Consider the following 17,610-nt stretch of genomic DNA (forward strand, 5'->3'; position numbering starts at 1 on the left):
TTTCTGAAGAAGGGTCTAGGCCCGAAACATCAGCCATCCTGCTCCTCTGATGCTGCTTGGCCTGCTGTGTTCATCCAGCTCTACACCTTGTTATCTCAGATTCTCCAGCATCTGCAGTTCCTACTATGCATGCAAGTTGTTTTCAGTTTGTTAGGTACATGCTCAATCCCCCTGCTGGCTTGATGAATTCCAGAGAGTGTTGAACTGCTGTTGCTCATTGTTTGATTTCAATGAAAAGTACTTATTGTTCTGTTTCCCAATACTGCTGAACATCTTTATCCATGAGCTTGCATAGAGGTGCACGATCTGATGGCTAATTAGGCAAAAAAATTGCAAAACAGTCCATAAATCTAACACATTGTGGTACCACATTCATATCTGTTAATCTGTGCATCCCTGCTGAAGGTTTTGCCAATGTCACGATCTGAGCAAAGTCCTTTCAATGTCAATATATCACTTATGCACATGATTTCAGGCATCTTCTGTTCCTTCTTTTTCTTCTTTTTCATTCTTTTCTTCTTATCATGGATTTTCTTCTGTTATGCTGTGATCACTGCCTCTTCTACTTTCTCGTGCTTATCATCAGCTGCCAACTTCTCAAAGAATGATTACTTGGCCATCCTATCCTTTTGTCCTTTTTTAAGTGATTTAGTGATGCTGCCAGTTTCTCTGTTTTGACTTTCAGGCTGGACTTGTGCGCAACTGGAGCTCTCTTCAACCGATGCCAAGTTAATGTCACACTCTCATCCACTTCAAAATGATATTTACCAGAAAAAAATCCAAAACCTGCAAGAACAATATTTTTAGGATCTATTCAGGAGTCAATGCCTTAGTGACTAACAAATCTCTTCTCAGAGCCTGCAAATGTCTTCTGACATAAGTATGGTTTCCAGTTCATGCTTTAGATGTGTTTCAGCTGAGATTAGTGGATTTTGCTCAATGTCTAAAATCTGGAACTCCAAATCATTGTTCTTTCCATCACGCTGGGCTTTCACTTGTGTTTCTTAACTTGGCACAAGCAGTGTTTCATTCGATAGCTTCAACTTTTTCATTTTCAGGTCATTACCTTGAGCCCCTTCAAGCAAGTCTGCACAGCTCAAACTGTTGTACAAAGCACCAATGTCAATCTGATACTTCATATTTACTTGATGCTCTCCTGCAAGCGCCATTTTAACAGTCACAAGCTGTTTACCAGCTGCTGATGCCAATCTATTGTACAGTGTGGAGTGGCTTATCAGAATAATCGGCTTAAATCTCTCCAGCAACCATCCTTATAGGCTTGCTATGCTTCTTTCTGGCTAAACACTTATGTATAAAGTGATTCAGCTTCTTAAAGTTAGAGCACTGCTTAGCCCAAGCTGGAGTTTGTCACAATTGGGTGAGGAGGATTGAATGAATTCCTCTCTTTTTAATCCCCACGTTTGGCTGCAGCAAAGAATTGTAATTCCTTTTTAGCATGCAGCTGCTGCACTACAATCAAAAAGTAGATCCCTGGTTCAAAGTTAATAAGACAATGACAATATTTTCTTGAGTGAAAGTAGAAGTAATTTTATTGCTCATCAACCACAAGAAAAATAATAAAATACGACATCATATTTGGACCAATGGGCTGAGGAGCGGCAGATGGATTTTAATTTGGATAATTGTGAGGTATTGCATTTTGGCAAAACAAACAAGGGCAGGACTTATACAATTAAAGTAGAGTCTTGGGTAATGTTGTAGAACAGACAGACCTAGGGGTTCAGATATATAATTTGTTGAAATGTGCATCACATATAGACAGGGTGGCTAAAAAGGCATTTAGCATGCTTGCTCTCATTGCTCAGACCTTTAAGAATAGGAACAAAAACAGAAGTTGCTGGAAAAGCTCAGCAGGTCTGGCAGCATTTATGAAGAAAAAATCAGAGTTAACGTTTTGGGTCCGGTGACCCTTCCTCAGAACTGATCAGTTCTGAGGAAGGGTCATCGGATCCAAAATGTTAATTCTGATTTTTTTCTTACAGATGCTGCCAGACCTGCTGAGCTTTTCCAGCAACTTCCGTTTTTGTTCCTGATTTACAACATGCTTTGAGAATAGGAGTTGGGACGTCATGTTGAGTTTGTACAGGATGTTGGTGAGGCCACTTCTGAAATACTGTGACCAGTTCTGGTCTCCCTATTATAGGAAGGATATTATCAAGCTGTAGAGTGTTCAGAACAGATTTACCAGGAGGTTGCCAGAAATGGAGGGTTTGAGTTATAAGGACAGGCTGGATAGACTGGGACTTCTTTCACTGGAGTGTAGGAGGTTGAGGGGTGACCTTATATAAGTTTTTAAAATCATGAGGGATATAGATAAGGTGAATGGCAGGTGTCTTTTCTCTAGGCTGAGGTTTCAAGACTATGGGCATATCTTTAAGGTGAGAGGAGAAATATTTAAAAAGGACGTGAAGGCAAACTTTTACACAGACAGTGGTTCATGTGTGGAATGAACTTCCAAAGAAAGTGGTGGATGTGAGCACAGTTACAACATTTAAAAGACATGTAGAGAAGTACATGAATAAGAAATGTTTGGAGGGATATGGGCCAAGCGCAGGCAGGTGGGACTAGTTCAGTTTGGGATTATAGTCAGCATGGACTAGTTGGACGAAGCGCCTGTTTCCTTGCTGCATGACTCAATGACTCTTTGACTCTATCAAACATACAAAAAAAGGTATAAGGTTGAAGAAGAGAAGAGCATCTGGTCCTAAAAGGAAGATCAAAAATAAGCAGTTTAAAAAGTGTTAGATAATCTGCAGGCAAGTCTTTCAAGCCAATGTATGAAACATCCAGAAGTATGTAAAATAAACGTTAACATAAAACTGAGTGATTGGTTCCAATCATGTTGATGACAGTATTAATGTCAGTTCAGACTGAATCACAGAATTATTACTGTGCAGAAGGCCATTCTTCCCATTGTGCATGTACTAGCTTGATTGCCAAGCTCTACTATCTAGTGTCAATCTCTTGCCTTTCCCTTCTATCCCAGCACACAATTACTACCTAAAGAAACAGCTACTGTACTCTAGAATGCATCCATTGAACCTGCCTGCACCACATTTCCAGGTAATGCATTCTGCACCATAACACCTTGCTTGGTGGAAAAGATTTTTTTTCTCACAATATCCATGGTTCGTTTACACATCTCTTTAAATCCTTTTAAACTCTTTCATTCATTTTTTTTTCTTTTACAAGTGAAAACAGCTTCACTCTATCCACACTGTCCAGCGCACTCATAATTTTGAATCAGATCTCCTCTCAGTATTCTTGTCTCCAGGACAACTAACCTAAACTTCTACAACCTATCCTTATAGATGAAGTTTCTCCTGTCTGGAAACATTCTAGTGAATCACTTCTTACATCTTTCCTATAACGTGGTGCCCACTAAGGCACACAATACTTCAGCTGAGGTTTAACATGTACTGTGTACATGTTCAACATCACCTCCTTGCTCTTGTACTCTATGCTCATATTAATAAAGCCGAGAACACTGTACATTTACTCCTCTATTTTACCCTTCAATGATCTGTGCACATATACACCCTGCTCCGTCTGCTCCTGCACTTGTTTTAGAATTGCACTCCCTATTTTAAATTGTCTTTCAGCATTCTTCTGACTAATGTGCATCACATCACACTTCTCTGCATTGAATGCCATGAGCCACCCATCTGGCATTCCACCATCTTATCAATGACGTCTTGGAGTTCCACACTATCTTCGTCATAGTGACAATTCTTCCCAGGTTAGTAAATAAAAACCAAAAGAACTACAGGTGCTGTAAATCAGAAGCAAAAGCAGAAATTGCTGGAAAAGCTCAGCAGGTCTGGCAGCATCTGGGAAGTGAAATCAAAGTTAATGTTTCAGGTCCGGTGACCCTTCCTTAGAACGTTAACTCTGATTTCTCTTCGTAGATGCTGCCAGACCTGCTGACTTTCTCCAGCAATTTCTGGTTTTGCTTCTCAGTTTAGTGTCATCTGCAAACTAAGACAGTGTTCCTGCAAAAGGAAGCCATTCAGCTCATCGTGTCTGTGCGGGTTCTTCAACGAGCGCTATGACTTTGCGTTTTCCTCATACACTTGCATTGTTTCTGTTTGCGTAGTCATCTCTCGCTGCCTCGATTGATTCTGACTACATCATACTTCAAGGCAGTGCATTCCAGATCTGAAGCAGTTGCATGATATGTTTTCTTTTCTCACATCATATTTGCAAATCACTTTAAATCTATGCCCTCTCAAAAATGACCCTTTTACAAAAGGGAATGGTTTCTCCCTCTCTGCTCCTAGTTGACCTCTCATGATTTTGAAAACCTCTATTAGGTCTCCTTTTTGTCCTCCTTGGAGAGAAGAAGGATATCTCAATTTTTTAATCTCACCTTTAGAACCATTCTTGTAAATCTTTTCTGCACTGTCTCCAATGCATTCTTATCCTTCCTATATTATGATGGTGAGAACTGTACATAATATCCTAGCTGAAGCCTAACAGTGTCTTGTACATGTGCATCAAACCCTCCTTGCTATTGTACTCTGTGCCGTAATTAATAAAGCCCATGTCTCTCCATCTGTCCTGTCACCATCAGTGATCTTTGCATATATACACTGATTTCCCTCTGTTCCTACACCTCCTTAAGCATTGTCCTCCTTGTGTATATTGTGTATCTATGTTTTTCATACAAATATTTAAAGTAATGGATAAGGTGCCAATCAATTAGATTGTTGCTTTTCCTGGATGATGTTGAGCCCTTTTTGTATTGTTGACCTGCATTCGTAAAGAGACATAGAACTTATCTCATAATGCTACTCGTGCTTTCTAGGTGATGAACAGGTATTGGGTAACGGGGGTAGGTGTGTGGTGGGTGGGCGTGGTTGGCAGGATGAGTTACTTCCCATGATCCTGCTCTTCTGACCACTATATGTATATAGCAAGTTCAGTTCATTTTCTGGTCAATATTAACACTTAACTTGTTGAGCATGGACAAATCAATAATAATAAGGAAAATATATAGATTCTCTCTTCTAATGTTATGCACTTGTGTTGGATAGGGGATAACTGTCATTTGCTACTTATCAGCCCAAGCCTGAATGTTGTCCCAGTCTTGCTGCATGTCGATATGTACTGCAACAGTGTCTGAGGATATGTAAATGGTGTTGAACATTGTGCAATCATCAACAAACACCTCTGCTTCTATCCTCATTGTGGAAGGAAAGTCATTGATGAAGTAGCTGAACATAATTAGGCCCAGGACACTTTCCTGCTGCAGTGATGACCTGGAACTGACAAAATTGATCTCCAACAATCAGAAACATCTCTTTTGTGCTAGGTGCAACCAGCAGAGAGATTTCCTCCAAATCCCATTTACTCCAATTTTCCTCAGGAACATTGATTCCATAAACGTTGCCTTGATATCAAAGTCAGTCATTCTCACTTCACCTCCAGACTTCAGCTCTTTTGTTCATTTTGTTCTCTTTTGTTCCAGGCCAGAGTGAGATCAAGAGCTGCTGGTCATTACAAAACCCAAACTCAGTGACAATGGATGTGATTCCTTTACAAGTGACCCATGACAGCATTGCTGTTGTCCTCTTCTTACACTCTGCTGCTGATTAAAAGTTGACTTCAGAACAGAGCTTCACAAGAATCATGGCGATCTGACATTGAACCTGTTGAGGTTCCACTTGTTAATGCCATATCCATGGATAAATTAAGATCTCCTGTCTTTTTTTTTTCAATTAAACAGAATAGTCACATGTGTTCCTTTTCCATTGTGCTCCAGAATGGGAGTTCACCAGTTTCAAAATCTCCCCACCCCCGGCCTCATCCCATGACCAACCCTCCCTCTCATCCCCGCCTCTTTGAGCTGACACAACCCGTCCACCTTCTCTCCCACCTATCCGCTCCTCCCACCTCTATGACCAACCCTCATTACTGCCTGCCTGCACTCACATATCACCATCCCACCTACTTTCCCCAGCCCCACTCCTCCTCTTTCTATTTATTTCGGAGCTCCCTTCCCCCTCCCCCATTTCTAAAGAAGGGTCACAACCCAAAACGTCAACTTTCCTGCTCCTCAGATGCTGCCTGGCCTGCTGTGTTCCTCCAGCTCCACACTGTGTTATCTCTGACTCCAGCATCGGCAGTTCTTACTATCTCTGATGCAGCAAAGATACAGTTACTGGAAGCAGCTAATCATTATTATTAATATTACTCAGTGTGTGGCCAGTTCCTTTATCACCAATTGTAATGTCAGATTTAGGTGCCACGCCTTGGAAAGGATGTATTGGCCCTTGAGGGAGTACACACAGCTTTGCAAGAATAATATCTGGGTTTCAGGAGTTAAGTTATGAAGATAGATTTTAAAATAAGGCCACTTTTCTCTCGAGTTTAAAAGGTTAACGGGTGATCTGATTGAAGTCTTCAGAAAAGACTGTGTAGATCAAGGTTAAACATTTCCACAGGCTGGGCATTCTAGAACGAGGGACCATAGTCTGAGAATTAGGGTCAGACCATTCAAGCCAGTTGTTTTGAAGCACTTCTACACATTTGTAGATGTTTGGGACTCACTTCCACAAACAACTGTAGACACTGGATCAGTCGTTATTTTTAAACCTGAGATTGCTAATATTTTGTTAAGCAAAAGTATTAAGGAATATGGACCAGATTTATGCAGTCAGGCTACAGATCAACCATAATCTTATTGTCAGAAGACACAAAACTTTGATAAATTGTTATGAGTTCTCTACCCTAAGTAGCTTGTACAGTTTTGGATTACTTATTACGTTGGTTAGACCCTCGGCATGCAACTCTTATGCCGATCATGTTATTCCAGTCATTTGGTTTGTCTCCAGCACCACGTATTTTTATTTTTTTGTAATTATCGCTCTGCTTCATTTAATCGGGTTACAGGTCATCCCTTCACTTGTTATTCAGCTGCTGACATCTTACTCACACCATCTAACACTTTTGATCACCTGAAGAGACTTATTATTCAACTCTCCACTCACACTATTTGTATGATCTTTTGATCTCTCTCCCCTCAATCACTCTTGCTACAAATTCTGTGTTCTGTATGCTCCTCTCTCACTGCACATGACAAAGGGGCTATGCTCCGAAGGCTTGTGATTTCAAATGAATCTGTTGGACTATAACCTGGTGTCATGTGACCTCTGACTTCGTCCATCCTAGTCCAACACTGGCACCTTCACATCATGGTCTTATTGAATGACAGTACAGGTTCAAGGGGCTGAATGTGAATAGGCTCCTCTGTTCCTTTGTTAACTATCTTAAGCGTACACTGCTTCTCTGGTCTGGGATCTACACAGTCTGTGGGACTGTGGCTCTTAATTTAGTCACAGATTCCCAGATGTTAGTGTGGAAGACTTTGCAGGATCGCTAAACCTGGCTGTGCCACTGTTGTTTCCAGTACTTAGATTGATACCGGGTGGTCTGTCTAATTTCATTTTTTCCCGACTAGTATAAGAAGTTATGAGTCGCATCTAGTCGGTATTGCAAACAATGCCTGTGTCATGGTATCTGAATATTTTTATTGTTATTTTATGAAAAGGAATCATAGAGGTCTATCAGTGTGCTCATATCAAAATCAACAGCAAGACAGTGACATGAACTAAATCATATGAAAATAGACATACTGACAACCATATTTAATGAAGAACGCTTTTCTTCTGAGTTGTTGGCTAATTCCCGGCAAACCTGCAACCTAATAATTCTGCAAGTTTAAAAAAAGACATTTCCTTAGCATCTTCACTTTCTTTATTCCATAGTATAGATCAAAGAAAAGTCTGGTTGAACATAGATGCCGAGGAGTTGATTTGCATTTTGTTCATTGTTGTGTGCCACTTGGATTGCAAGGGTCACATGGGGAACGGGAAGCATTCCTGACTAGAAGCTTGCCACCCAATTTATTAGATGAAGGTAAAGTTTATAATGCACCTATGTTTATGACTAAAATTATCAAATGACGACAAGTTTTGAAATTATAATGTGCAGTTCTTGAGCAACAAACAGATGTTGATGGATTGATGATAGAATTTATTCACTTGGACCGTGCTGTGTAAGTGCCACATTCACAATTCATTTGGGCATCTTGTGAAACTTTTGATAAGCCCACTGTCTGTGCTAGTAGTGGGTTCAATGCATGTATTGTCTTCCTTTGGGAAATTGGATTGTGACAGCCTGCAACACATGCAGCTATGGAGGCTCCTAACCAATGAAACTAGGGTACTTCAAGGGACTGCTGGAGGCTTCCACAACAAAGATTAAGTTAATAAAAAAGTATTTAATTGAATAGTGCTTCTCTAGGCTCCACTTTAAAAATGTAGATTGGTACTGGCCACAATTGTTTATTCTTCGTCACTGCCTTGCTTCCCCATATCCCACTGGATTTAACATAGGTACCTAAGCGGAAGGATTTAATGAAGGTATTGTTGTAAGTTCTTTTTTTTTTAATTCTTAGTGATGGAGGGTATGGGAATTGAAAAGAAATGCTATGACAATGATAAATTCAAGTCTGGCCCCTGGAAAGCTGAATCCAGGCTCGCCGACAATCAAGGCATAGATTCTTCTGCCTTTCTTTGCCTGTCTGAAAATTAATCATTGCTTATGATAATTGACCTCACAGTCAAGTTAAATTATTCCTATTATAATCTTATGTTTGCTGGCAATGGTGTAACTTTGATTCTCTGTGATAGACTACTTGCAGTTGTCAATTAAGTCAAAGCAGGGACGATCATTGGGTCTTCTTTTTGACTGTGCTGTGACTCACCCTTTGATAATTTTTTTGTAACAGCTATACAATAGTGTGCAGGTTCAAAATGAACTTGCTGCAGGTAAGAAATTGCAAGACTGCCAGGTTGCTCTTGCAGATGAACAGTGCAATAATGCTAAACTTTTGTTGATTTCCCGCTCAAAAACAAGAGAAAGCACTTAGACAATCAAAAGACTAAAACATTAGGTTGTGCAGTGATGTGTAACAGTTTTTATTTCCAAACCATTAGCCCTCAGATGGACAGCTTTTATACTGTTAAGTTTTGGATGCTGTCTTTGCAAGCTTGTGAATAATTCAAAGTTAAAACAGGAGCAAAGAAAAACACAGTAATTTTCTCTATAAAGACATTTTTTTATTCTCTGTTACAAAATGCTTTCAAATTCCTACACAGTATATGTGAAAAGCAGCCACAAAGCCAATAGCGACATGATAATTCACCTCACTACTTGATGAGTTACTAAAAGAGCTGGATAACATGAAACACCAACTAATGTGCCATTCTTCAACAATTATTTCTCATTTTGTGGAGGATCATGAAGCATTTATTAAATATCTTCAGATAGAGAAATATTGGTGCTCGTTTTGTGGTGTTTCTACACTCCATCAAATATATATCAAAGTGGATGTCAGTCACTTAAACCTCCAGTGAATCGTATTCCAGCCAAGAGAAATTCATTATATTGAGAAGCTCGTCTGATTGGTAAACTTGAATAGCGACTCAGCCCAGACATGCATTGCTCTCCTCAGTTATCTTTGACAGTGGATTGATCTGTTATTCATTCTCCAATATTTGTATGCACTGATATTAGTCATTTATCTGTGCTGTGTAGAAATCCCTTCAGTGACCAAGATGTGAGATTCTGTCCATAGCAATTCAATGTTCGCGAGCTGAGAAGGAATGATAGGCATCTAGCTCAGTAAGTCTTGCTCTGGCAAGCATGTGGAAGGCCTTGGACAATCTTGAAAGATCGAAATTGTGATCTCAAACACAGATGAAATGGCACTGAATAGAAATGTTACTGTCCTTTGAGGCTTCAACACAAATCATGTTAAAATACACAGAAGTTCCAGCCTGACATTTTACATGCAAAATGCTTTCATTTTCTTCATTTAAAAGACGATATGAAACTGAGTTAACATAATGCTAATTTCTCCACTCACATTATTTTCACCTAACTGCGTCTGTCTGTTTCATTTACGCTTGTCATTTCTAAACTTAGGTCTGAGTCTGTATATTTGAAGTGTTTATTTTTCAAACTGTTACCTGAGATTACACATCTCCCAATCACAAAAATTATTCTTTACATATGGTAATATTGGGCTCTGGCTTTTCTGACACAAGAATTATATTTAGAAAATGGGAGAAATGTATTTAGAGAAATAACGTGTAGCAAAAATAACCTGAACCTAAAGCAAGTTAGGTTTTTCTTTCAATTAAATTGAATACCTACAAAGCTAAGAACAAATTTGTGATAATATTTCTCCTTAAGTCAGGAAATCACTGTGGGAATGCAACTGGATACAAAACTAATTCTATTGGCAAATTTGTTATATAATTCTCCTAACTTAATACTTCTAATTGGGATAACAATAATGTGTATTTTTTACTGAAACCTACTTTCTGTTTGGAGAAATATATATGTGCAAAGTTGGCTTCCCATAGTCATGTGACCTCTACTTCTGCTGTAAATGCTTTCCAAGGCCAGAATTTATTGCTTTCTTCTAATTGCTCAGTGGGCTGTTCAGAGCCAACCATATGACTGTGGATCAGGCGTCATATGTTAGCCAGACCAGGGAAGGACAGTGGATTTTCTTCCCTGAAGACATTGGTGAACCAGGTAGTTTACTTTTAAATGACAGTGGCATAGTGATTAGCACTCCTGGCTCACAGTACCAGGGACCCTGGTTTGGTTCCAGACTCGGGCAACTGTCTGTGTGGAGTCTGCACATTCTCCCCGTGTCTATGCAGGTTTCCTCTAGGTACTCTGGTTTCCTCCCACAGTCCCAAGATGTGCAGGTTAGGTGGATTGGCCATGGTAAACATAGGGTTATGGCAGTAGTTGGGTCTAGGTGACATGCTCTTCAGAGGGTTCGTGTGGACTCAATGGGTTGAATGACCTGCTTCCGTAGGGATTCTATGAACTGATGGTTGCCTTTGCCTAGTTTTTTTTTTATTCCAGCTTTTTTTAAAACATTGAATTCCAGCTTCACTGCCATGGTGAAATTCAAGGCCATGTCCCCAGAACATCAACCAGGCGTTCTGGATTGCTAGTAGTGACAATACCATTACAACACAAACTTACCTTACAATTTCTGATTTTAGTTTGTGGCCAGCATTGAATACATTACCTGAAACATTAGTCAGAAATGTGGAACTGCGATTGACTCATTTTTCAGAGATGGGAGAGAGGCAGCCTCTATAAAGTGAAAAAAGAAAGAATAAAACTACAATCTGCAATTTTGATGTACTGGGTGACTTCTAATGGTTGTGAATTTTCCAATGGCTGCTGCTTTGGAAATAAAATATGGATTTGGAATACTTTATGCTCTTATTAGCAAAGCAAAGAAATAGTTGCAGAATTGAATAAAAAGCCTGATCAAATAATAGTTGTAGCAAAATTATCAGTGCTGGCCAAAGCTATATTTCATCCTAAAAGTCAACGAAGAGCAGGGAATCCATACAGAAAGAGGTTTTGATGACACATTAAACTCCAAATTGATGTTACTTATGAATGGTATTATTGATGAATTGTTGATCAGCATTTGATGTCATGGACACATCTAGCTAAATCCAATAGTGAACAATTGACAGATGATCTCATTAGAGATTTGCTTGTCTCAGGTATAAGAGGCCCATTGTAATAGAATGCCTGCTGAGAGAGGAGAAACTTAATCTCAAGAATGCTATTGAGAAATGCAGAAGATTCATCGACTAGGGCATATTATTGGGAGGACAGACAAGAGTTTCCATTATGTTGGGAGACATTCCAGGCCAAAGGAGCCCACAATATAAAAAAATAGAAATATTGGGAGAAAAATCAGCAGAAAGTTCAAGAGGATGACATGCAAGGACATCACACACAAAAAAGGGTCATGATCAAAGTAAAAACGGGCTATTAATTTCTGACTACCATCTAATCTTTTAAAAACTGAGACCTTTCATGAATCAAACTGATTTTAAAAAAGGAAAAGCATTGACTTAAAATGGCTGCAGTGATCATTGAAAATGTTGAGCTGAATTTCATGAAACCATCAGTAAATCGATAGACTTGTGAGGACAGTTATAGACCATGGTATAAAAGCAACAATGCTAACTTGGAATTAGTGATAGAAGTTAGAGAGTAATGATCAATGGATATTTTGTGGGCTGCAGGAAAGTTTGTAATGGAGTTCTCCAGGGGTCAGTATTGGGACCCTTGCGTTTCCGGATACATATTAATGATCTGGCTCATGATGCACTGTAACAATTCTGGGCACTTCTGTACACCTATGATATGCTAGCCGTTAGAGGAGTGTAATGAAAGCTCATCAGACTGATTCCTGACACAGTGGGGTGGCGCTGTGATGTGAGATCGAGGAAATTAAGTCGGCATTCTCTTGAGTTTAGAAAAATGGAATGTGATCTCTATTGAAGCAAACAAATGTCTTATGGTTTTCAACATGATAAATGCAGAGAGTATATTCTCTGTGTGTGATGGGGTCAGGAGTATTAGATGTTACAGAGTCATAGAGTTGGATGGCACAGAAACAGATCCTTCAATCAAACTCGTTCATGCTGATCAGCTATCCTAATTTAGTTTAGTGCTGTTTACCAGCATTAGACCCATATTCCTCTAAACCCTTCCTATTTGTGTGCCCATTCAGATGCCTTTTAAATGTTGTAATTGAAGTAACAACAAAGTTACACAATCTCAGAATAAGTAGTGGTTCACTTAAGGCTGAGATAAGGAAGAATGTCTTCACTCAGAGTTGTCAGTCTTTGGAGTTCTCTATCATAAAGTGCTGTGGAGGCTCTGTCGTTGAGGATATTCAAGATGGAGATTGATAGATTTCTAGATATGAAAGATATGAAGTGTAGTGCAGAAAAGTGGCATCGGAATAGATATTCAATAGTAATCTAGTCATTAGCACAGTGTACTCAAGGAGTTTACTGCTGTTGTTAATTATTATGTTCCTCTAGATGCATTTTCCTCTATTATCTAGAAGGGCAAAGGCAGAAGATAAATGGGTACGCTACAACCTGTAAGTTTCCTCCCAAGCCTCACACGATTATCATTTTGAATGCTATTGCCACGTCTTCATTGCCACTGGAACTCACCCCTTGGCAGCCCACCATATGGACTACAAGCAGTTCAAGAAGGCATCTCATTACTACATTCTCAAGGACAACTGGGGAGACGCAATAAATTTTGGCTTAACCAGCAGTCCCCACATCTCATGAAAGAATAAAGAAAATAATACCAACTCCTCTTACAAAATCACCTGACTGACCGATGTGAGAAAACCTTGCACATGGACAATTTTCTGCTGTGGCATGAAAGGCTCAAACCACTCACTTTTTCAACTCTGACTGTAGCACTAGAAGCCCTGATAGATCCCCTCAGGTCTGCCTCATTTTGCATTTTACCTTCAGCTGGACATTGGGGGTGGATGGAAGCAAAATGGCCATCACAGGCAGAATGTACAAATATGCAAATTAAGTGTAGGAACACTCCGTTTAGTCGATCAGCCTGCTGTGCTATTCAATACAATCATGACTGCTTTGACTGTGACCTCAACTCCACATTTCCACCCACACCCGATAACAAAACTCTGGGTTAGATGAAGCCAAAACAGTTGTCCTGTGACTGATTGGAAACCTGTTTTAATTTCTTTCTATCTGCCTTAGTGAAGATGGACACCAGACAGGTTGATGTACTTAACGTTGAGAATTTTTCAAAAGTTTTGAAGCTGGAAGAAGCAGCAGGTTGCAGAAGTAGAGCAGAAAGGCATTGCACAAAGAATCAATACATGGCACATAGACATTAGACGTGATTTTCCTTCAAATAAAATGGCAATCCCCAGCTTGCAATTGCTGGGAGCTAGACTGGGAATGCTATTTTCCCAGAAGTGCCCTCCTAATTGATGCGTCTGAGATCTCAGACCAATTATCAGACACTTCATGATGTTGCCAAATTAATCAAAGAACCAACTATCATGAAGGTAGCCTTGGAGAAGCGACAATTGTTACTTTCTTTTCAAAACAGTGGCCAAATATGTAGGCTGGCCTGATTAAAGAGGAAAGATACACATTGGTAACATTTGGGTGGCAAGCTTGTTCTTTATTACTGCAAGTTCTCTCTTTGAGGGGGTAGAAGCTCTGGCTCCAATGGCCTCACAGAGAGCTAGCTAGGGAGATCACTTCTGTTAAATTAGTAGCCTTAAGGCAAAGCCTGTCATTTGCAAGTAGTGGTGTCCCAATATATCTGCTGCCCTTGTCATTCTAGATGGAAGTGGTCGTGAGTTTGGAAGATGCTGTCAAAGGAGGTTTGGTGAATTTCTGCAGTTTTTCTTGTAGGTGGTACACAATGCTGCTACTGAACATCGTGGTGAAACATTGGATGTTGCCAAGCAAATGGAATGCTTTGTCCTGGATGGTGTCAAGCCTTTTGGGTTTTGTTGGAGCTGTACTCATTCAGGAAAGTGGGGATTATTCCATCACGCCTCTGTGCCTTGTAGATGGTGGACTGGGTTTGAGCTATCAGAAGGTGAGTTAGTCACCACAGGATTCCTAGATTTTGCCCTTCTCTTGTAGCCACCGTTTTTAAATGTGACTCCAATTCAGTTTCTTGTAAATAGTAACCACCAGGATGTTGTTAATAAGGGATTCACAGATGTTTAGATTGTCTCTTATTGAAAATTATAATTGCCTGGCAGGTTTGTAGAGCACAAATCACAGAGATGTCTTGGATCTGAGATGAATGACTTCCAACAAACATAATCATCTTCCTTTGAGCCAGGTATGATTCTAATCAGTGGAGAGCTTTGCATCTGATTCCCACTGACGAGGTTTGCTGGGGATATTTAACACCATAGTCAGTCAAATGCAGCTTTGATGTCAAGGGCTGTCACTCTCCCCTCACCTTGGGAATTCAGCACTTTTGTCCATGCTTGAATCAAGGCTGTAATAAGGTCAGGAACTGAGTGGCCCTGGTGGAACCCAAACTGGGCATCACTGAGCAGGTTATTGCTGACCAGGTGCTGTTTGATAGCACTTTTGATGACACCTTCCATCACTTTACTGATGACCGAGAGAAGGCTGATGGGGTGGTAATTGGCCGGGTTGAGTTTGTCCTGCTTTATGTGTGCAGGACATACTCAGGTAATTTTACACATCCACAGGTGGATGCCAGCGCTGTATCTGTACTTGGAAAGCTTGGCTAGGCACACAGCAAGTTCTGGAGTACGAGTCTTCAGTGCTGTTTCCAGAATGTTATCATAGCCTTCACAGTATCGAATGCCTTGTGGATGTCTTAATGTCACGTGGAAGGAATTGAATTGGCTGAAGAATGACATCTGGTATGCTGACAACTTCTGGAGGAGGTGCAGATGGATCATCCACTCAACACTTCTGGCTGAAGGTTGTTGCAAATGCTTATCTTTTACGTTGCTGACTTGGGCTCCCCCATTGCGTGAATGGGATTATTTATGGAGTGTCTTCTCCTTGTTTAACTGTCCGTGAAGGACCCAACCAGTCGATTAGTAGTGCTACTGCCAAGCTACTCTTGCACATGGAGATTGAAATTCCCACAACCAGATTACATTTTGTGCTGTTATCAGGTTCAGCATTTCCTCCAAGTTTTGTTTAAAATGGAGGAATTCTGATTCATCAGCTGATGGAGGACAGTACGTGGTAATCAGCAGATTTCTTTGCCCATGTTTAACTTAGGCCATGAGGCTTCATGGTATCCAGAGTCAATGTTGGGAATTCCCATGGGAACCCCCTCTTGTATGTATACCATTATGCCATTACCACTTCTGCTGGGTCTGTCCTGCCGGTGGGACAGGACACATCCAGGGATAGTGATGGTGGCATCTAGAACATTATCTATGAGGTACGATTCTGTGAATATGACTCTGCTGGGCGGTTGCTTGGCTAGTCTGTGAGACAGCTCTCCAATTTTGGCGTGAGCCCACAGATATTAGTGTAGATCACTTAAAGGCGTCAACAAGGCTATTCTTGCTGTTGTCATTTCTGGTGGCTAGGTTAATGCCAGGTGGTCCCAACCAGTTTCATTTCTTTGCCGAGACTTTCTAGTGATTGTTCCCAACAAATGGCTTGCTTGGCCATTTCAGAGGACAGTTACAGATTGACCGTAGTGTTCTTGGAAAATACAAGAGGAGACGAAAAAGGCAAGGTTTTGGGAAACTGTGTTGAATACAAACAAATGAGAAAGGAACAAATCCATAGCGCAAAAGACGAGGACTGCTAACCAGTAATTTCCTGAGATGTGAAATTTACTGATTAATCGTCCGAGCAAGTAAAAAGTAAAATATTTGCATTTATAATGGACCTTTTATGACTTCAGGAGGTCCTAAATTGCTTTAAAGCCATGTTGTGTCAGAAAAAGTAGCTGTTTATTTCCAATCTCACAAACAGTAGTGAGATAATGTCCAGAGAATCTATCTGAATTTTGGTTGTGGGATAAATATTTGCATGCACACCTTCGCTTCTCTGAAGACTGGAAAGATTACTAACAGAGAGAGTCAAAGCTGGGATAAGAAATAACTATTCCTGTTAAATCTCTGGCAGCTTTGTAGTGTAATAGGAAACCAGATAACAATCGCTTAATAATTACTAAATTTACATACAGAACATTAAAAAAAAAATCTGCCTGCCTGTCTAACCACAACAGAGTACCAGAGATTGCTGCTCATGTATTCTCAATGTACTTAATCCCCAGTGTTTTCCACTTTTATATGCTTCATCTTCTCAATATTTAACGTATTATTAACAGTTCTTCAAAATATAATTGTAACTCTTATTGTACTTTTGAAAATTATTTCGCAGTTGAACTATTTAGAGGAAAACTTGAAATGCCATAGCATACAAGGCAATGGATTGGAAAGTAGATTAGAATAGATGGATGTTTGATGACTGGCACAGACATGGTGGGTCAAAGTCCTCTTTCTGTGCTGTGAAAGTTCTTTGACTCAATAACAACATGTTTTAAGGAGGTCACGTATGAAATAATGAGCAGCATTTGTCAGGATGATGGGCGAATTGCCCACATATCAGAGTAACAGCAGGGAATCCCTATCAGTTGCCAAGGGCTGTCAGCCAACAGCAGACTAGCAGTTCTCCATTGCCAATCACACCTCAAAGAGCAGTAGTTACTGCATCCATTCAAGTCCCAAGATTACAGAGGGAACTGAGGCCACAGGTGTGTGAAGATAGGATGAACGTTAGGAGATGCGAATCCAGGAAGAAGTCTAAGGCAATTGGAGGCAAAGACAGAAATTTAGCTTTTAGCAGTTACCTCACTGTCTAATACTAGCTTCTTCGATGAACCCAAAGCTCCCAATAGTGAAGAATCACTTCCCTTCACTGCACCCATGTCCTCTCCACCACATGAAGGCTGCCAGTAGAGCCTAAAGATTTTACTAGGTGACTTTTTAGGTCATGGGAGACCAATATGACCTCCATTTTTTTTTCCTTTATTAATTCACAGGATGAGGGTGTCGCTGGCTAGGCAGTATTTATTGTCCATCCCTAATTGCCCAGAGGGCAGTTAAGAGACAACCCCATTGCTGTGGGTCTGGAGTCACATGTAGGC

The sequence above is a fragment of the Rhincodon typus genome, chromosome 4 (genome assembly GCF_021869965.1).
Source record: "Rhincodon typus isolate 14 chromosome 4, sRhiTyp1.1, whole genome shotgun sequence".
In the NCBI taxonomy this organism is placed as follows: domain Eukaryota; kingdom Metazoa; phylum Chordata; class Chondrichthyes; order Orectolobiformes; family Rhincodontidae; genus Rhincodon; species Rhincodon typus.